This window comes from Somniosus microcephalus, chromosome 12 (genome assembly GCF_052327205.1).
Source record: "Somniosus microcephalus isolate GS21.2 chromosome 12, FLI_Smic_1.0, whole genome shotgun sequence".
In the NCBI taxonomy this organism is placed as follows: Eukaryota; Metazoa; Chordata; class Chondrichthyes; order Squaliformes; family Somniosidae; genus Somniosus; species Somniosus microcephalus.
In genome coordinates this window covers 187429528-187449874 of record NC_140998.1, presented here as the reverse complement: position 1 = coordinate 187449874, position 20347 = coordinate 187429528, and positions in this window count along the sequence as shown.

The window sequence follows — 20347 nt, the reverse complement described above, 5'->3', positions numbered from 1 at the left end:
TCTGTTGGAGGGACTGTGTCTGTTGGAGGGACTGTGTCGGCTGGAGGGACTGTGATAGCTGGAGGGACTGTGTCGGCTGGAGGGACTGTGTCTGTTGGAGGGACTGTGTCTGTTGGAGGGACTGTGTCGGTTGGAGGGACTGTGTCTGTTGGAGGGAATGTGTCGGCTGGAGGGACTGTGTCGGTTGGAGGGACTGCGTCGGTTGGAGGGACTGCGTCGAAGGAGGGACTGTCGGTTGGAGGGACTGTGTCGGTTGGAGGGACTGTGTCGGTTGGAGGGTCTGTGTCGGTTGGAGGGACTGTGTCGGTTGGAGGGACTGTGTCGGTTGGAGGGACTGTGTCGGTTGGAGGGACTGTGTCGGTTGGAGGGACTGCGTCTGTTGGAGGGACTGCGTCGGCTGGAGGGACTGCGTCTGTTGGAGGGACTGCGTCGGTTGGAGGGACTGTTTCGGTTGGAGTGAGTGTGTCGGTTGGAGTGAGTGTGTCGGTTGGAGGGACTGTGTCGATTGGAGGGGCTGTGTCTGTTGGAGGGACTGCATCTGTTGGAGGGACTGCGTCTGTTGGAGGGACTGCGTCGGTTGGAGGGACTGTGTCTGTTGGAGGAGGGACTGTGTCTGTTGGAGGGACTGTGACTGTTGGAGGTTCTGTGTCGGTTGGAGGGACTGTGTCGGTTGGAGTGAGTGTGTCGGTTGGAGTGAGTGTGTCGGTTGGAGTGAGTGTGTCGGTTGGAGTGAGTGTGTCGGTTGGAGGGACTGTGTCGGTTGGAGGGACTGTGTCGTTTGGAGGGATGTGTCTGTTGCAGGGAATGTGTCTGTTGGAGGGACTGTGTCGGTTGGAGGGACTGTGTCGGTTGGAGGGACTGTGTCGGTTGTGTCGGTTGGAGGGACTGTGTCGGTTGGAGGGACTGTGTCGGTTGGAGGGACTGTGTCGGTTGGAGGGACTGTGTCGGTTGGAGGGACTGTGTCGGTTGGAGTGACTGTGTCTGTTGGAGGGACTGTGTCTGTTGGAGGGACTGTGTCGGTTGGAGGGACTGTGTCGGTTGGAGGGACTGTGTCGGTTGGAGGGACTGTGTCGGCTGGAGGGACTGTGTCGGCTGGAGGGACTGTGTCGGCTGGAGGGACTGTGTCGGCTGGAGGGACTGTGTCGGCTGGAGGGACTGTGTCGTTTGGAGGGACTGTGTTGGCTGGAGGGACTGTGTCGGCTGGAGGGACTGTGTCGGCTGGAGGGACTGTGTCGTTTGGAGGGAATGTGTCTGTTGGAGGGACTGTGTCGGTTGGAGGGACTGTGTCATTTGGAGGGACTGTGTCGGTTGGAGGGACTGTGTCGGTTGGAGGGACTGTGTCTGTTGGAGGGACTGTGTCTGTTGGAGGGACTGTGTCGGCTGGAGGGACTGTGTCGGCTGGAGGGACTGTGTCGGCTGGAGGGACTGTGTCTGTTGGAGGGACTGTGTCTGTTGGAGGGACTGTGTCGGTTGGAGGGACTGTGTCTGTTGGAGGGAATGTGTCGGCTGGAGGGACTGTGTCGGTTGGAGGGACTGCGTCGGTTGGAGGGACTGCGTCGAAGGAGGGACTGTCGGTTGGAGGGACTGTGTCGGTTGGAGGGACTGTGTCGGTTGGAGGGACTGTGTCGGTTGGAGGGACTGTGTCGGTTGGAGGGACTGTGTCGGTTGGAGGGACTGTGTCGGTTGGAGGGACTGCGTCTGTTGGAGGGACTGCGTCGGCTGGAGGGACTGCGTCTGTTGGAGGGACTGCGTCGGTTTGAGGGACTGTTTCGGTTGGAGTGAGTGTGTCGGTTGGAGTGAGTGTGTCGGTTGGAGGGACTGTGTCGATTGGAGGGGCTGTGTCTGTTGGAGGGACTGCGTCTGTTGGAGCGACTGCGTCTGTTGGAGGGACTGCGTCGGTTGGAGGGACTGTGTCTGTTGGAGGAGGGACTGTGTCTGTTGGAGGGACTGTGACTGTTGGAGGTTCTGTGTCGGTTGGAGGGACTGTGTCGGTTGGAGTGAGTGTGTCGGTTGGAGTGAGTGTGTCGGTTGGAGTGAGTGTGTCGGTTGGAGGGACTGTGTCGGTTGGAGGGACTGTGTCGGTTGTGTCGGTTGGAGGGACTGTGTCGGTTGGAGGGACTGTGTCGGTTGGAGGGACTGTGTCGGTTGGAGGGACTGTGTCGGTTGGAGGGACTGTGTCGGTTGGAGTGACTGTGTCTGTTGGAGGGACTGTGTCTGTTGGAGGGACTGTGTCGGTTGGAGGGACTGTGTCGGTTGGAGGGACTGTGTCGGTTGGAGGGACTGTGTCGGTTGGAGGGACTGTGTCGGCTGGAGGGACTGTGTCGGCTGGAGGGACTGTGTCGGCTGGAGGGACTGTGTCGGCTGGAGGGACTGTGTCGTTTGGAGGGACTGTGTCGGCTGGAGGGACTGTGTCGGCTGGAGGGACTGTGTCGGCTGGAGGGACTGTGTCGGTTGGAGGGAATGTGTCTGTTGGAGGGACTGTGTCGGTTGGAGGGACTGTGTCGTTTGGAGGGACTGTGTCGGTTGGAGGGACTGTGTCGGTTGGAGGGACTGTGTCTGTTGGAGGGACTGTGTCTGTTGGAGGGACTGTGTCGGCTGGAGGGACTGTGTCGGCTGGAGGGACTGTGTCGGCTGGAGGGACTGTGTCTGTTGGAGGGACTGTGTCTGTTGGAGGGACTGTGTCGGTTGGAGGGACTGTGTCTGTTGGAGGGAATGTGTCGGCTGGAGGGACTGTGTCGGTTGGAGGGACTGCGTCGGTTGGAGGGACTGCGTCGAAGGAGGGACTGTCGGTTGGAGGGACTGTGTCGGTTGGAGGGACTGTGTCGGTTGGAGGGACTGTGTCGGTTGGAGGGACTGTGTCGGTTGGAGGGACTGTGTCGGTTGGAGGGACTGTGTCGGTTGGAGGGACTGTGTCGGTTGGAGGGACTGCGTCTGTTGGAGGGACTGCGTCGGCTGGAGGGACTGCGTCTGTTGGAGGGACTGCGTCGGTTTGAGGGACTGTTTCGGTTGGAGTGAGTGTGTCGGTTGGAGTGAGTGTGTCGGTTGGAGGGACTGTGCCGATTGGAGGGGCTGTGTCTGTTGGAGGGACTGCGTCTGTTGGAGCGACTGCGTCTGTTGGAGGGACTGCGTCGGTTGGAGGGACTGTGTCTGTTGGAGGAGGGACTGTGTCTGTTGGAGGGACTGTGACTGTTGGAGGTTCTGTGTCGGTTGGAGGGACTGTGTCGGTTGGAGTGAGTGTGTCGGTTGGAGTGAGTGTGTCGGTTGGAGTGAGTGTGTCGGTTGGAGGGACTGTGTCGGTTGGAGGGACTGTGTCGTTTGGAGGGATGTGTCTGTTGCAGGGAATGTGTCTGTTGGAGGGACTGTGTCGGTTGGAGGGACTGTGTCGGTTGGAGGGACTGTGTCGGTTGGAGGGACTGTGTCGGTTGGAGGGACTGTGTCAGCTGGAGGGACTGTGTCGGTTGGAGGGACTGTGTCTGTTGGAGGGACTTTGTCTGTTGGAGGGACTGTGTCGGTTGGAGGGACTGTGTCAACTGGAGGGACTGTGTCAGCTGGAGGGACTGTCTCTGCTGGAGGGGCTGTGTCGGCTGGAGAGAATGTGTCGGTTGGAGGGAATGTGTCGGTTGGAGGGACTGTGTCGGTTGGAGGGACTGTGTCGGTTGGAGGGACTGTGTCGGTTGGAGGGATTTTGTCGGTTGGAGGGACTGTGTCAGTTGGAATTACTGTGTCGGTTGGAGGGACTGTGTCGGTTGGAGGGACAGTGTCGGTTGGAGGGACTGTGTCGGTTGGAGGGACTGTGTCGGTTGGAGGGACTGTGTCGGTTGGAGGGACTGTGTCGATTGGAGGGACTGTGTCTGTTTGAGGGAATGTGTCGGTTGCAGGGACTGTGTCGGTTGGAGGGACTGTGTCGGTTGGAGGGACTGTGTCGGTTGGAGGGACTGTGTCTGTTGGAGGGACTGTGTCGGTTGGAGTGACTGTGTCGGTTGGAGGGACTGTGTCTGTTGGAGGGCCTGTGTCGGTTGCAGGGACTGTGTCGGTTGGAGGGACTGTGTCGGTTGGAGGGACTGTGTCAGTTGGAGGGACTGTGTCTGTTGGAGGGACTGTGTCGGTTGGAGGGACTGTGTCGGTTGGAGGGACTGTGTCTGTTGGAGGGCCTGTGTCGGTTGGAGGGACTGTGTCTGTTGGAGGGCCTGTGTCGGTTGGAGGGCCTGTGTCGGTTGGAGGGGCTGTGTCTGTTGGAGGGACTGTGTCTGTTGGAGGGACTGTGTCGGTTGGAGGGACTGTGTCTGTTGGAGGAGGGACTGTGTCTGTTGGAGGGACTGTGTCTGTTGGAGGGTCTGTGTCGGTTGGAGGGACTGTGTCTGTTGGAGGGACTGTGTCGGTTGGAGGGACTGTGTCGGTTGGAGTGAGTGTGTCGGTTGGAGTGAGTGTGTCGGTTGGAGGGACTGTGTCGGTTGGAGGGACTGTGTCGGTTGGAGGGACTGTGTCGGTTGGAGGGATTGTGTTGGTTGGAGGGACTGTGTCTGTTGGAGGGACTGTGTCTGTTGGAGGGACTGTGTCGGTTGGAGGGACTGTGTCGGTTGGAGGGACTGTGTCGGTTGGAGGGACTGTGTCGGTTGGAGGGACTGTGTCGGTTGGAGGGATTCTGTCGGTTGGAGGGATTCTGTCGGTTGGAGGGAATGTGTCGTTTGGAGGGATTGTGTCGGTTGGAGGGACTGTGTCGGTTGGAGGGACTGTGTCGGTTGGAGGGACAGTGTCGGTTGGAGGGACTGTGTCGGTTGGAGCTACTGTGTCTGTTGGAGGGACTGAGTCGGTTGGAGGGACCGTGTCTGCTGGAGGGACCGTGTCGGTTGGAGGGACCGTGTCTGTTGGCGGGACCGTGTCTGTTGGAGGGACCGTGTCTGTTGGAGGGTCTGTGTCGGTTGGAGGGGCTGTGTCTGTTGGAGGGACTGTGTCTGTTGGAGGAGGGACTGTGTCTGTTGGAGGGACTGTGTCTGTTGGAGGGACTGTGTCTGTTGGAGGAACTGTGTCGGTTGGAGGGACTGTGTCTGTTGGAGGGACTGTGTCGGTTGGAGGGACTGTGTCTGTTGGAGGGTCTGTGTCGGTTGGAGGGACTCTGTCTGTTGGAGGGACTGTGTCTGTTGGAGGGACTGTGTCTGTTGGAGGGACTGTGTCTGTTGGAGGGACTGTGTCTGTTGGAGGAACTGTGTCGGTTGGAGGAACTGTGTCGGTTGGAGGGAGTGAGTCTGTTGGAGGAACTGTGTCGGTTGGAGGGATTGTGTCGGTTGGAGGGACTGTGTCGGTTGGAGGGATTGTGTCGGTTGGAGGGAGTGTGTCGGTTGGAGGGACTGTGTCGATTGGAGGGACTGTGTCGGTTGGAGGGACTGTGTCGGTTGGAGGGAATGTGTCGGTTGGAGGGAATGTGTCGGTTGGAGGGACTGTGTCGGTTTGAGTGAGTGTGTCGGTTGGAGGGAATGTGTCTGTTGGAGGGACTGTGTCTGTTGGAGGGAATGTGTCTGTTGGAGGGACTGTGTCGGTTGGAGGGACTGTGTCGGTTGGAGGGACTGTGTCGGTTGGAGGGACTCTGTCTGTTGGAGGGACTGTGTCTGTTGGAGGGACTGTGTCTGTTGGAGGGACTGTGTCTGTTGGAGGAACTGTGTCGGTTGGAGGGACTTTGTCGGTTGGAGGGACTGTGTCGGTTGGAGGAACTGTGTCGGTTGGAGGAACTGTGTCGGTTGGAGGGACTGTGTCGGTTGGAGGGACTCTGTCTGTTGGAGGGATTGTGTCGGTTGGAGGGACAGTGTCGGTTGGAGGGACTGTGTCGGTTGGAGGGACTGTGTCGGTTGGAGGGACTGCGTCTGTTGGAGGGACTGTGTCAGCTGGAGGGTATGTCTGTTGGAGGGACTGTGTCGGTTGGAGTGAGTGTGTCGGTTGGAGTGAGTGTGTCGGTTGGAGTGAGTGTGTCGGTTGGAGTGAGTGTGTCGGTTGGAGGGAGTGTGTCGGTTGGAGGGGCTGTGTCTGTTGGAGGGACTGTGTCTGTTGGAGGGACTGTGTCTGTTGGAGGGACTGTGTCGGTTGGAGGGACTGTGTCTGTTGGAGGAGGGACTGTGTCTGTTGGAGGGACTGTGTCTGTTGGAGGATCTGTGTCGGTTGGAGGGACTGTGTCTGTTGGAGGGACTGTGTCGGTTGGAGGGACTGTGTCGGTTGGAGGGACTGTGTCGGTTGGAGTGAGTGTGTCGGTTGGAGGGATTGTGTCGGTTGGAGGGACTGTGTCGTTTGGAGGGACTGTGTCTGTTGCAGGGACTGTGTCTGTTGCAGGGACTGTGTCGGTTGGAGGGACTGTGTCTGTTGGAGGGACTGTGTCTGTTGGAGGGACTGTGTCTGTTGGAGGGACTGTGTCGGTTGGAGGGACTGTGTCGGTTGGAGGGACTGTGTCGGTTGGAGGGACTGTGTCTGTTGGAGGGACTGTGTCGGTTGGAGGGACCGTGTCAGCTGGAGTGACCGTGTCGGTTGGAGGGACCGTGTCTGTTGGAGGGACCGTGTCTGTTGGAGGGACCGTGTCTGTTGGAGGGTCTGTGTCTGTTGGAGGGTCTGTGTCGGTTGGAGGGGCTGTGTCTGTTGGAGGGACTGTGTCTGTTGGAGGAGGGACTGTGTCTGTTGGAGGGACTGTGTCTGTTGGAGGGACTGTGTCTGTTGGAGGAACTGTGTCGGTTGGAGGGACTGTGTCTGTTGGAGGAACTGTGTCGGTTGGAGGGACTGTGTCTGTTGGAGGGACTCTGTCTGTTGGAGGGACTGTGTCTGTTGGAGGGACTGTGTCGGTTGGAGGGACTGTGTCGGTTGGAGGGACTGTGTCGGTTGGAGGGACTGTGTCGGCTGGAGGGACTGTGTCGGCTGGAGGGACTGTGTCGGCTGGAGGGACTGTGTCGGCTGGAGGGAGTGTGTCGGCTGGAGGGACTGTGTCGTTTGGAGGGACTGTGTCGGCTGGAGGGACTGTGTCGGCTGGAGGGACTGTGTCGGCTGGAGGGACTGTGTCGGTTGGAGGGAATGTGTCTGTTGGAGGGACTGTGTCGGTTGGAGGGACTGTGTCGTTTGGAGGGACTGTGTCGGTTGGAGGGACTGTGTCGGTTGGAGGGACTGTGTCTGTTGGAGGGACTGTGTCTGTTGGAGGGACTGTGTCGGCTGGAGGGACTGTGTCGGCTGGAGGGACTGTGTCGGCTGGAGGGACTGTGTCGGCTGGAGGGACTGTGTCTGTTGGAGGGACTGTGTCTGTTGGAGGGACTGTGTCGGTTGGAGGGACTGTGTCTGTTGGAGGGAATGTGTCGGCTGGAGGGACTGTGTCGGTTGGAGGGACTGCGTCGGTTGGAGGGACTGTGTCGGTTGGAGGGACTGTGTCGGTTGGAGGGACTGTGTCGGTTGGAGGGACTGTGTCGGTTGGAGGGACTGTGTCGGTTGGAGGGACTGTGTCGGTTGGAGGGACTGTGTCGGTTGGAGGGACTGTGTCGGTTGGAGGGACTGTGTCGGTTGGAGGGACTGCGTCTGTTGGAGGGACTGCGTCGGCTGGAGGGACTGCGTCTGTTGGAGGGACTGCGTCGGTTTGAGGGACTGTTTCGGTTGGAGTGAGTGTGTCGGTTGGAGTGAGTGTGTCGGTTGGAGGGACTGTGTCGATTGGAGGGGCTGTGTCTGTTGGAGGGACTGCGTCTGTTGGAGCGACTGCGTCTGTTGGAGGGACTGCGTCGGTTGGAGGGACTGTGTCTGTTGGAGGAGGGACTGTGTCTGTTGGAGGGACTGTGACTGTTGGAGGTTCTGTGTCGGTTGGAGGGACTGTGTCGGTTGGAGTGAGTGTGTCGGTTGGAGTGAGTGTGTCGGTTGGAGTGAGTGTGTCGGTTGGAGTGAGTGTGTCGGTTGGAGGGACTGTGTCGGTTGGAGGGACTGTGTCGTTTGGAGGGATGTGTCTGTTGCAGGGAATGTGTCTGTTGGAGGGACTGTGTCGGTTGGAGGGACTGTGTCGGTTGGAGGGACTGTGTCGGTTGGAGGGACTGTGTCGGTTGGAGGGACTGTGTCAGCTGGAGGGACTGTGTCGGTTGGAGGGACTGTGTCTGTTGGAGGGACTTTGTCTGTTGGAGGGACTGTGTCGGTTGGAGGGACTGTGTCAACTGGAGGGACTGTGTCAGCTGGAGGGACTGTCTCTGCTGGAGGGGCTGTGTCGGCTGGAGAGAATGTGTCGGTTGGAGGGAATGTGTCGGTTGGAGGGACTGTGTCGGTTGGAGGGACTGTGTCGGTTGGAGGGACTGTGTCGGTTGGAGGGATTGTGTCGGTTGGAGGGACTGTGTCAGTTGGAATTACTGTGTCGGTTGGAGGGACTGTGTCGGTTGGAGGGACAGTGTCGGTTGGAGGGACTGTGTCGGTTGGAGGGACTGTGTCGGTTGGAGGGACTGTGTCGGATGGAGGGACTGTGTCGGTTGGAGGGACTGTGTCTGTTTGAGGGACTGTGTCGGTTGCAGGGACTGTGTCGGTTGGAGGGACTGTGTCGGTTGGAGGGACTGTGTCGGTTGGAGAGACTGTGTCTGTTGGAGGGACTGTGTCGGTTGGAGTGACTGTGTCGGTTGGAGGGACTGTGTCTGTTGGAGGGCCTGTGTCGGTTGCAGGGACTGTGTCGGTTGGAGGGACTGTGTCGGTTGGAGGGACTGTGTCAGTTGGAGGGACTGTGTCTGTTGGAGGGACTGTGTCGGTTGGAGGGACTGTGTCGGTTGGAGGGACTGTGTCTGTTGGAGGGCCTGTGTCGGTTGGAGGGACTGTGTCTGTTGGAGGGCCTGTGTCGGTTGGAGGGCCTGTGTCGGTTGGAGGGGCTGTGTCTGTTGGAGGGACTGTGTCTGTTGGAGGGACTGTGTCGGTTGGAGGGACTGTGTCTGTTGGAGGAGGGACTGTGTCTGTTGGATGGACTGTGTCTGTTGGAGGGTCTGTGTCGGTTGGAGGGACTGTGTCTGTTGGAGGGACTGTGTCGGTTGGAGTGAGTGTGTCGGTTGGAGTGAGTGTGTCGGTTGGAGGGACTGTGTCGGTTGGAGGGACTGTGTCGGTTGGAGGGACTGTGTCGGTTGGAGGGATTGTGTCGGTTGGAGGGACTGTGTCTGTTGGAGGGACTGTGTTTGTTGGAGGGACTGTGTCGGTTGGAGGGACTGTGTCGGTTGGAGGGACTGTGTCGGTTGGAGGGACTGTGTCGGTTGGAGGGACTGTGTCGGTTGGAGGGATTCTGTCGGTTGGAGGGATTCTGTCGGTTGGAGGGAATGTGTCGTTTGGAGGGATTGTGTCGGTTGGAGGGACTGTGTCGGTTGGAGGGACTGTGTCGGTTGGAGGGACAGTGTCGGTTGGAGGGACTGTGTCGGTTGGAGGGACTGTGTCTGTTGGAGGGACTGAGTCGGTTGGAGGGACCGTGTCTGCTGGAGGGACCGTGTCGGTTGGAGGGACCGTGTCTGTTGGCGGGACCGTGTCTGTTGGAGGGACCGTGTCTGTTGGAGGGTCTGTGTCGGTTGGAGGGGCTGTGTCTGTTGGAGGGACTGTGTCTGTTGGAGGAGGGACTGTGTCTGTTGGAGGGACTGTGTCTGTTGGAGGGACTGTGTCTGTTGGAGGAACTGTGTCGGTTGGAGGGACTGTGTCTGTTGGAGGGACTGTGTCGGTTGGAGGGACTGTGTCTGTTGGAGGGTCTGTGTCGGTTGGAGGGACTCTGTCTGTTGGAGGGACTGTGTCTGTTGGAGGGACTGTGTCTGTTGGAGGGACTGTGTCTGTTGGAGGGACTGTGTCTGTTGGAGGAACTGTGTCGGTTGGAGGAACTGTGTCGGTTGGAGGGAGTGAGTCTGTTGGAGGAACTGTGTCGGTTGGAGGGATTGTGTCGGTTGGAGGGACTGTGTCGGTTGGAGGGATTGTGTCGGTTGGAGGGAGTGTGTCGGTTGGAGGGACTGTGTCGATTGGAGGGACTGTGTCGGTTGGAGGGACTGTGTCGGTTGGAGGGACTGTGTCGGTTGGAGGGAATGTGTCGGTTGGAGGGACTGTGTCAGTTTGAGTGAGTGTGTCGGTTGGAGGGAATGTGTCTGTTGGAGGGACTGTTGGAGGGACTGTGTCTGTTGGAGGGACTGTGTCGGTTGGAGGGACTGTGTCGGTTGGAGGGACTGTGTCGGTTGGAGGGACTCTGTCTGTTGGAGGGACTGTGTCTGTTGGAGGGACTGTGTCTGTTGGAGGGACTGTGTCTGTTGGAGGAACTGTGTCGGTTGGAGGGACTTTGTCGGTTGGAGGGACTGTGTCGGTTGGAGGAACTGTGTCGGTTGGAGGAACTGTGTCGGTTGGAGGGACTGTGTCGGTTGGAGGGACTCTGTCTGTTGGAGGGATTGTGTCGGTTGGAGGGACAGTGTCGGTTGGAGGGACTGTGTCGGTTGGAGGGACTGTGTCGGTTGGAGGGACTGCGTCTGTTGGAGGGACTGTGTCAGCTGGAGGGTATGTCTGTTGGAGGGACTGTGTCGGTTGGAGTGAGTGTGTCGGTTGGAGTGAGTGTGTCGGTTGGAGTGAGTGTGTCGGTTGGAGTGAGTGTGTCGGTTGGAGGGAGTGTGTCGGTTGGAGGGGCTGTGTCTGTTGGAGGGACTGTGTCTGTTGGAGGGACTGTGTCTGTTGGAGGGACTGTGTCGGTTGGAGGGACTGTGTCTGTTGGAGGAGGGACTGTGTCTGTTGGAGGGACTGTGTCTGTTGGAGGATCTGTGTAGGTTGGAGGGACTGTGTCTATTGGAGGGACTGTGTCGGTTGGAGGGACTGTGTCGGTTGGAGGGACTGTGTCGGTTGGAGGGACTGTGTCTGTTGGAGGAGGGACTGTGTCTGTTGGATGGACTGTGTCTGTTGGAGGGTCTGTGTCGGTTGGAGGGACTGTGTCTGTTGGAGGGACTGTGTCGGTTGGAGGGACTGTGTCGGTTGGAGTGAGTGTGTCGGTTGGAGTGAGTGTGTCGGTTGGAGGGACTGTGTCGGTTGGAGGGACTGTGTCGGTTGGAGGGACTGTGTCGGTTGGAGGGATTGTGTCGGTTGGAGGGACTGTGTCTGTTGGAGGGACTGTGTTTGTTGGAGGGACTGTGTCGGTTGGAGGGACTGTGTCGGTTGGAGGGACTGTGTCGGTTGGAGGGACTGTGTCGGTTGGAGGGACTGTGTCGGTTGGAGGGATTCTGTCGGTTGGAGGGATTCTGTCGGTTGGAGGGAATGTGTCGTTTGGAGGGATTGTGTCGGTTGGAGGGACTGTGTCGGTTGGAGGGACTGTGTCGGTTGGAGGGACAGTGTCGGTTGGAGGGACTGTGTCGGTTGGAGGGACTGTGTCTGTTGGAGGGACTGAGTCGGTTGGAGGGACCGTGTCTGCTGGAGGGACCGTGTCGGTTGGAGGGACCGTGTCTGTTGGCGGGACCGTGTCTGTTGGAGGGACCGTGTCTGTTGGAGGGTCTGTGTCGGTTGGAGGGGCTGTGTCTGTTGGAGGGACTGTGTCTGTTGGAGGAGGGACTGTGTCTGTTGGAGGGACTGTGTCTGTTGGAGGGACTGTGTCTGTTGGAGGAACTGTGTCGGTTGGAGGGACTGTGTCTGTTGGAGGGACTGTGTCGGTTGGAGGGACTGTGTCTGTTGGAGGGTCTGTGTCGGTTGGAGGGACTCTGTCTGTTGGAGGGACTGTGTCTGTTGGAGGGACTGTGTCTGTTGGAGGGACTGTGTCTGTTGGAGGGACTGTGTCTGTTGGAGGAACTGTGTCGGTTGGAGGAACTGTGTCGGTTGGAGGGAGTGAGTCTGTTGGAGGAACTGTGTCGGTTGGAGGGATTGTGTCGGTTGGAGGGACTGTGTCGGTTGGAGGGATTGTGTCGGTTGGAGGGAGTGTGTCGGTTGGAGGGACTGTGTCGATTGGAGGGACTGTGTCGGTTGGAGGGACTGTGTCGGTTGGAGGGACTGTGTCGGTTGGAGGGAATGTGTCGGTTGGAGGGACTGTGTCAGTTTGAGTGAGTGTGTCGGTTGGAGGGAATGTGTCTGTTGGAGGGACTGTGTCTGTTGGAGGGACTGTGTCTGTTGGAGGGACTGTGTCGGTTGGAGGGACTGTGTCGGTTGGAGGGACTGTGTCGGTTGGAGGGACTCTGTCTGTTGGAGGGACTGTGTCTGTTGGAGGGACTGTGTCTGTTGGAGGGACTGTGTCTGTTGGAGGAACTGTGTCGGTTGGAGGGACTTTGTCGGTTGGAGGGACTGTGTCGGTTGGAGGAACTGTGTCGGTTGGAGGAACTGTGTCGGTTGGAGGGACTGTGTCGGTTGGAGGGACTCTGTCTGTTGGAGGGATTGTGTCGGTTGGAGGGACAGTGTCGGTTGGAGGGACTGTGTCGGTTGGAGGGACTGTGTCGGTTGGAGGGACTGCGTCTGTTGGAGGGACTGTGTCAGCTGGAGGGTATGTCTGTTGGAGGGACTGTGTCGGTTGGAGTGAGTGTGTCGGTTGGAGTGAGTGTGTCGGTTGGAGTGAGTGTGTCGGTTGGAGTGAGTGTGTCGGTTGGAGGGAGTGTGTCGGTTGGAGGGGCTGTGTCTGTTGGAGGGACTGTGTCTGTTGGAGGGACTGTGTCTGTTGGAGGGACTGTGTCGGTTGGAGGGACTGTGTCTGTTGGAGGAGGGACTGTGTCTGTTGGAGGGACTGTGTCTGTTGGAGGATCTGTGTAGGTTGGAGGGACTGTGTCTATTGGAGGGACTGTGTCGGTTGGAGGGACTGTGTCGGTTGGAGGGACTGTGTCGGTTGGAGTGAGTGTGTCGGTTTTAGGGATTGTGTCGGTTGGAGGGACTGTGTCGTTTGGAGGGACTGTGTCTGTTGCAGGGACTGTGTCTGTTGCAGGGACTGTGTCGGTTGGAGGGACTGTGTCTGTTGGAGGGACTGTGTCTGTTGGAGGGACTGTGTCTGTTGGAGGGACTGTGTCGGTTGGAGGGACTGTGTCGGTTGGAGGGACTGTGTCGGTTGGAGGGACTGTGTCTGTTGGAGGGACTGTGTCGGTTGGAGGGACCGTGTCAGCTGGAGTGACCGTGTCGGTTGGAGGGACCGTGTCTGTTGGAGGGACCGTGTCTGTTGGAGGGACCGTGTCTGTTGGAGGGTCTGTGTCTGTTGGAGGGACTGTGTCGGTTGGAGGGACTGTGTCGGTTGGAGGGACTGTGTCTGTTGGAGGGACTGTGTCGGTTGGAGGGACCGTGTCAGCTGGAGTGACCGTGTCGGTTGGAGGGACCGTGTCTGTTGGAGGGACCGTGTCTGTTGGAGGGACCGTGTCTGTTGGAGGGTCTGTGTCTGTTGGAGGGTCTGTGTCGGTTGGAGGGACTGTGTCGGTTGGAGGGAATGTGTCGGTTGGAGGGACTGTGTCGGTTTGAGTGAGTGTGTCGGTTGGAGGGAATGTGTCTGTTGGAGGGACTGTGTCTGTTGGAGGGACTGTGTCTGTTGGAGGGACTGTGTCGGTTGGAGGGACTGTGTCGGTTGGAGGGACTGTGTCGGTTGGAGGGACTGTGTCTGTTGGAGGGACTGTGTCTGTTGGAGGAACTGTGTCGGTTGGAGGAACTGTGTCGGTTGGAGGGAGTGAGTCTGTTGGAGGAACTGTGTCGGTTGGAGGGATTGTGTCGGTTGGAGGGACTGTGTCGGTTGGAGGGATTGTGTCGGTTGGAGGGAGTGTGTCGGTTGGAGGGACTGTGTCGATTGGAGGGACTGTGTCGGTTGGAGGGACTGTGTCGGTTGGAGGGACTGTGTCGGTTGGAGGGAATGTGTCGGTTGGAGGGACTGTGTCAGTTTGAGTGAGTGTGTCGGTTGGAGGGAATGTGTCTGTTGGAGGGACTGTGTCTGTTGGAGGGACTGTGTCTGTTGGAGGGACTGTGTCGGTTGGAGGGACTGTGTCGGTTGGAGGGACTGTGTCGGTTGGAGGGACTCTGTCTGTTGGAGGGACTGTGTCTGTTGGAGGGACTGTGTCTGTTGGAGGGACTGTGTCTGTTGGAGGAACTGTGTCGGTTGGAGGGACTTTGTCGGTTGGAGGGACTGTGTCGGTTGGAGGAACTGTGTCGGTTGGAGGAACTGTGTCGGTTGGAGGGACTGTGTCGGTTGGAGGGACTCTGTCTGTTGGAGGGATTGTGTCGGTTGGAGGGACAGTGTCGGTTGGAGGGACTGTGTCGGTTGGAGGGACTGTGTCGGTTGGAGGGACTGCGTCTGTTGGAGGGACTGTGTCAGCTGGAGGGTATGTCTGTTGGAGGGACTGTGTCGGTTGGAGTGAGTGTGTCGGTTGGAGTGAGTGTGTCGGTTGGAGTGAGTGTGTCGGTTGGAGTGAGTGTGTCGGTTGGAGGGAGTGTGTCGGTTGGAGGGGCTGTGTCTGTTGGAGGGACTGTGTCTGTTGGAGGGACTGTGTCTGTTGGAGGGACTGTGTCGGTTGGAGGGACTGTGTCTGTTGGAGGAGGGACTGTGTCTGTTGGAGGGACTGTGTCTGTTGGAGGATCTGTGTAGGTTGGAGGGACTGTGTCTATTGGAGGGACTGTGTCGGTTGGAGGGACTGTGTCGGTTGGAGGGACTGTGTCGGTTGGAGGGACTGTGTCTGTTGGAGGAGGGACTGTGTCTGTTGGATGGACTGTGTCTGTTGGAGGGTCTGTGTCGGTTGGAGGGACTGTGTCTGTTGGAGGGACTGTGTCGGTTGGAGGGACTGTGTCGGTTGGAGTGAGTGTGTCGGTTGGAGTGAGTGTGTCGGTTGGAGGGACTGTGTCGGTTGGAGGGACTGTGTCGGTTGGAGGGACTGTGTCGGTTGGAGGGATTGTGTCGGTTGGAGGGACTGTGTCTGTTGGAGGGACTGTGTTTGTTGGAGGGACTGTGTCGGTTGGAGGGACTGTGTCGGTTGGAGGGACTGTGTCGGTTGGAGGGACTGTGTCGGTTGGAGGGACTGTGTCGGTTGGAGGGATTCTGTCGGTTGGAGGGATTCTGTCGGTTGGAGGGAATGTGTCGTTTGGAGGGATTGTGTCGGTTGGAGGGACTGTGTCGGTTGGAGGGACTGTGTCGGTTGGAGGGACAGTGTCGGTTGGAGGGACTGTGTCGGTTGGAGGGACTGTGTCTGTTGGAGGGACTGAGTCGGTTGGAGGGACCGTGTCTGCTGGAGGGACCGTGTCGGTTGGAGGGACCGTGTCTGTTGGCGGGACCGTGTCTGTTGGAGGGACCGTGTCTGTTGGAGGGTCTGTGTCGGTTGGAGGGGCTGTGTCTGTTGGAGGGACTGTGTCTGTTGGAGGAGGGACTGTGTCTGTTGGAGGGACTGTGTCTGTTGGAGGGACTGTGTCTGTTGGAGGAACTGTGTCGGTTGGAGGGACTGTGTCTGTTGGAGGGACTGTGTCGGTTGGAGGGACTGTGTCTGTTGGAGGGTCTGTGTCGGTTGGAGGGACTCTGTCTGTTGGAGGGACTGTGTCTGTTGGAGGGACTGTGTCTGTTGGAGGGACTGTGTCTGTTGGAGGGACTGTGTCTGTTGGAGGAACTGTGTCGGTTGGAGGAACTGTGTCGGTTGGAGGGAGTGAGTCTGTTGGAGGAACTGTGTCGGTTGGAGGGATTGTGTCGGTTGGAGGGACTGTGTCGGTTGGAGGGATTGTGTCGGTTGGAGGGAGTGTGTCGGTTGGAGGGACTGTGTCGATTGGAGGGACTGTGTCGGTTGGAGGGACTGTGTCGGTTGGAGGGACTGTGTCGGTTGGAGGGAATGTGTCGGTTGGAGGGACTGTGTCAGTTTGAGTGAGTGTGTCGGTTGGAGGGAATGTGTCTGTTGGAGGGACTGTGTCTGTTGGAGGGACTGTGTCTGTTGGAGGGACTGTGTCGGTTGGAGGGACTGTGTCGGTTGGAGGGACTGTGTCGGTTGGAGGGACTCTGTCTGTTGGAGGGACTGTGTCTGTTGGAGGGACTGTGTCTGTTGGAGGGACTGTGTCTGTTGGAGGAACTGTGTCGGTTGGAGGGACTTTGTCGGTTGGAGGGACTGTGTCGGTTGGAGGAACTGTGTCGGTTGGAGGAACTGTGTCGGTTGGAGGGACTGTGTCGGTTGGAGGGACTCTGTCTGTTGGAGGGATTGTGTCGGTTGGAGGGACAGTGTCGGTTGGAGGGACTGTGTCGGTTGGAGGGACTGTGTCGGTTGGAGGGACTGCGTCTGTTGGAGGGACTGTGTCAGCTGGAGGGTATGTCTGTTGGAGGGACTGTGTCGGTTGGAGTGAGTGTGTCGGTTGGAGTGAGTGTGTCGGTTGGAGTGAGTGTGTCGGTTGGAGTGAGTGTGTCGGTTGGAGGGAGTGTGTCGGTTGGAGGGGCTGTGTCTGTTGGAGGGACTGTGTCTGTTGGAGGGACTGTGTCTGTTGGAGGGACTGTGTCGGTTGGAGGGACTGTGTCTGTTGGAGGAGGGACTGTGTCTGTTGGAGGGACTGTGTCTGTTGGAGGATCTGTGTAGGTTGGAGGGACTGTGTCTATTGGAGGGACTGTGTCGGTTGGAGGGACTGTGTCGGTTGGAGGGACTGTGTCGGTTGGAGTGAGTGTGTCGGTTTTAGGGATTGTGTCGGTTGGAGGGACTGTGTCGTTTGGAGGGACTGTGTCTGTTGCAGGGACTGTGTCTGTTGCAGGGACTGTGTCGGTTGGAGGGACTGTGTCTGTTGGAGGGACTGTGTCTGTTGGAGGGACTGTGTCTGTTGGAGGGACTGTGTCGGTTGGAGGGACTGTGTCGGTTGGAGGGACTGTGTCGGTTGGAGGGACTGTGTCTGTTGGAGGGACTGTGTCGGTTGGAGGGACCGTGTCAGCTGGAGTGACCGTGTCGGTTGGAGGGACCGTGTCTGTTGGAGGGACCGTGTCTGTTGGAGGGACCGTGTCTGTTGGAGGGTCTGTGTCTGTTGGAGGGACTGTGTCGGTTGGAGGGACTGTGTCGGTTGGAGGGACTGTGTCTGTTGGAGGGACTGTGTCGGTTGGAGGGACCGTGTCAGCTGGAGTGACCGTGTCGGTTGGAGGGACCGTGTCTGTTGGAGGGACCGTGTCTGTTGGAGGGACCGTGTCTGTTGGAGGGTCTGTGTCTGTTGGAGGGTCTGTGTCGGTTGGAGGGACTGTGTCGGTTGGAGGGAATGTGTCGGTTGGAGGGACTGTGTCGGTTTGAGTGAGTGTGTCGGTTGGAGGGAATGTGTCTGTTGGAGGGACTGTGTCTGTTGGAGGGACTGTGTCTGTTGGAGGGACTGTGTCGGTTGGAGGGACTGTGTCGGTTGGAGGGACTGTGTCGGTTGGAGGGACTCTGTCTGTTGGAGGGACTGTGTCTGTTGGAGGGACTGTGTCTGTTGGAGGGACTGTGTCTGTTGGAGGAACTGTGTCGGTTGGAGGGACTTTGTCGGTTGGAGGAACTGTGTCGGTTGGAGGAAATGTGTCGGTTGGAGGGACTGTGTCGGTTGGAGGGACTCTGTCTGTTGGAGGGATTGTGTCGGTTGGAGGGACAGTGTCGGTTGGAGGGACTGTGTCGGTTGGAGGGACTGTGTCGGTTGGAGGGACTGCGTCTGTTGGAGGGACTGTGTCAGCTGGAGGGTATGTCTGTTGGAGGGACTGTGTCGGTTGGAGTGAGTGTGTCGGTTGGAGTGAGTGTGTCGGTTGGAGTGAGTGTGTCGGTTGGAGTGAGTGTGTCGGTTGGAGGGAGTGTGTCGGTTGGAGGGGCTGTGTCTGTTGGAGGGACTGTGTCTGTTGGAGGGACTGTGTCTGTTGGAGGGACTGTGTCGGTTGGAGGGACTGTGTCTGTTGGAGGAGAGACTGTGTCTGTTGGAGGGACTGTGTCTGTTGGAGGATCTGTGTCGGTTGGAGGGACTGTGTCTGTTGGAGGGACTGTGTCGGTTGGAGGGACTGTGTCGGTTGGAGGGACTGTGTCGGTTGGAGTGAGTGTGTCGGTTTTAGGGATTGTGTCGGTTGGAGGGACTGTGTCGTTTGGAGGGACTGTGTCTGTTGCAGGGACTGTGTCTGTTGCAGGGACTGTGTCGGTTGGAGGGACTGTGTCTGTTGGAGGGACTGTGTCTGTTGGAGGGACTGTGTCTGTTGGAGGGACTGTGTCGGTTGGAGGGACTGTGTCAGTTGGAGGGACTGTGTCGGTTGGAGGGACTGTGTCTGTTGGAGGGACTGTGTCGGTTGGAGGGACCGTGTCAGCTGGAGTGACCGTGTCGGTTGGAGGGACCGTGTCTGTTGGAGGGACCGTGTCTGTTGGAGGGACCGTGTCTGTTGGAGGGTCTGTGTCTGTTGGAGGGTCTGTGTCGGTTGGAGGGGCTGTGTCTGTTGGAGGGACTGTGTCTGTTGGAGGAGGGACTGTGTCTGTTGGAGGGACTGTGTCTGTTGGAGGGACTGTGTCTGTTGGAGGAACTGTGTCGGTTGGAGGGACTGTGTCTGTTGGAGGAACTGTGTCGGTTGGAGGGACTGTGTCTGTTGGAGGGACTCTGTCTGTTGGAGGGACTGTGTCTGTTGGAGGGACTGTGTCTGTTGGAGGGACTGTGTCTGTTGGAGGGACTGTGTCTGTTGGAGGAACTCTGTCGGTTGGAGGAACTGTGTCGGTTGGAGGGACTGTGTCTGTTGGAGGAACTGTGTCGGTTGGAGGGACTGTGTCGGTTGGAGGGATTGTGTCGGTTGGAGGGACTGTGTCAGTTGGAGGGACTGTGTCGGTTGGAGGGAATGTGTCGGTTGGAGGGACTGTGTCGGTTGGAGTGAGTGTGTCGGTTGGAGGGAATGTGTCTGTTGGAGGGACTGTGTCTGTTGGAGGGACTGTGTCTGTTGGAGGGACTGTGTCGGTTGGAGGGACTGTGTCGGTTGGAGGGACTGTGTCGGTTGGAGGGACTCTGTCTGTTGGAGGGATTGTGTCTGTTGGAGGGACTGTGTCGGTTGGAGGGACTGTGTCGGTTGGAGGGACTGTGTCGGTTGGAGGGACTGTGTCGGTTGGAGGGACTGTGTCGGTTGGAGTGAGTGTGTCGGTTGGAGGGAATGTGTCTGTTGGAGGGACTGTGTCTGTTGGAGGGACTGTGTCTGTTGGAGGGACTGTGTCGGTTGGAGGGACTGTGTCGGTTGGAGGGACTGTGTCTGTTGGAGGGACTGTGTCTGTTGGAGGGACTGTGTCGGTTGGAGGGAATGTGTCGGTTGGAGGGACTGTGTCGGTTGGAGTGAGTGTGTCGGTTGGAGGGACTGTGTCTGTTGGAGGGTCTGTGTCGGTTGGAGGGACTCTGTCTGTTGGAGGGACTGTGTCGGTTGGAGGGACTGTGTCGGTTTGAGGGACTGTGTCTGTTGGAGGGACTGTGTCTGTTGGAGGGACTGTGTCAGTTGGAGGATCTGTGTCGGTTGGAGGGACTGTGTCGGTTGGAGGGACTGTGTCGGTTGGAGGGACTGTGTCGGTTGGAGGGACTGTGTCGGTTGGAGGGAATGTGTCGGTTGGAGGGAATGTGTCGGTTGGACGGAATGTGTCGGTTGGAGGGAATGTGTCGGTTGGAGTGAGTGTGTCGGTTGGAGGGAATGTGTCGGTTGGAGGGACTGTGTCGGTTGGAGGAAATGTGTCGATTGGAGGGACTGTGTCGGTTGGAGGGACTGTGTCGTTTGGAGGGACTGTGTCTGTTGGAGGGACTGTGTCTGTTTGAGGGACTGTGTCGGCTGGAGGGATTGTGTCGGCTGGAGGGACTGTGTCGGCTGGAGGGAATGTGTCGGCTGGAGGGACTGTGTCGGCTGGAGGGACTGTGTCGGCTGGAGGGACTGTGTCGGCTGGAGGGACTGTGTCGGCTGGAGGGACTGTGTCGGCTGGAGGGACTGTGTCGGCTGGAGGGACTGTGTCTGTTGGAGGGACTGTGTCTGTTGGAGGGACTGTGTCTGTTGGAGGGACTGTGTCTGTTGGAGGGACTGTGTCTGTTGGAGGGAATGTGTCAGCTGGAGGGACTGTGTCGGTTGGAGGGATTGTGTCGGTTGGAGGGACTGTGTCGGTTGGAGGGACTGTGTCTGTTGGAGGGACTGTGTCTGTTGGAGGGACTGTGTCTGTTGGAGGGACTGTGTCGGTTGGAGGGACTGTGTCGGTTGGAGGGACTGTGTCGGTTGGAGGGACTGTGTCTGTTGGAGGGACTGTGTCGGTTGGAGGGACCGTGTCAGCTGGAGTGACCGTGTCGGTTGGAGGGACCGTGTCTGTTGGAGGGACCGTGTCTGTTGGAGGGACCGTGTCTGTTGGAGGGTCTGTGTCTGTTGGAGGGACTGTGTCGGTTGGAGGGACTGTGTCGGTTGGAGGGACTGTGTCTGTTGGAGGGACTGTGTCGGTTGGAGGGACCGTGTCAGCTGGAGTGACCGTGTCGGTTGGAGGGACCGTGTCTGTTGGAGGGA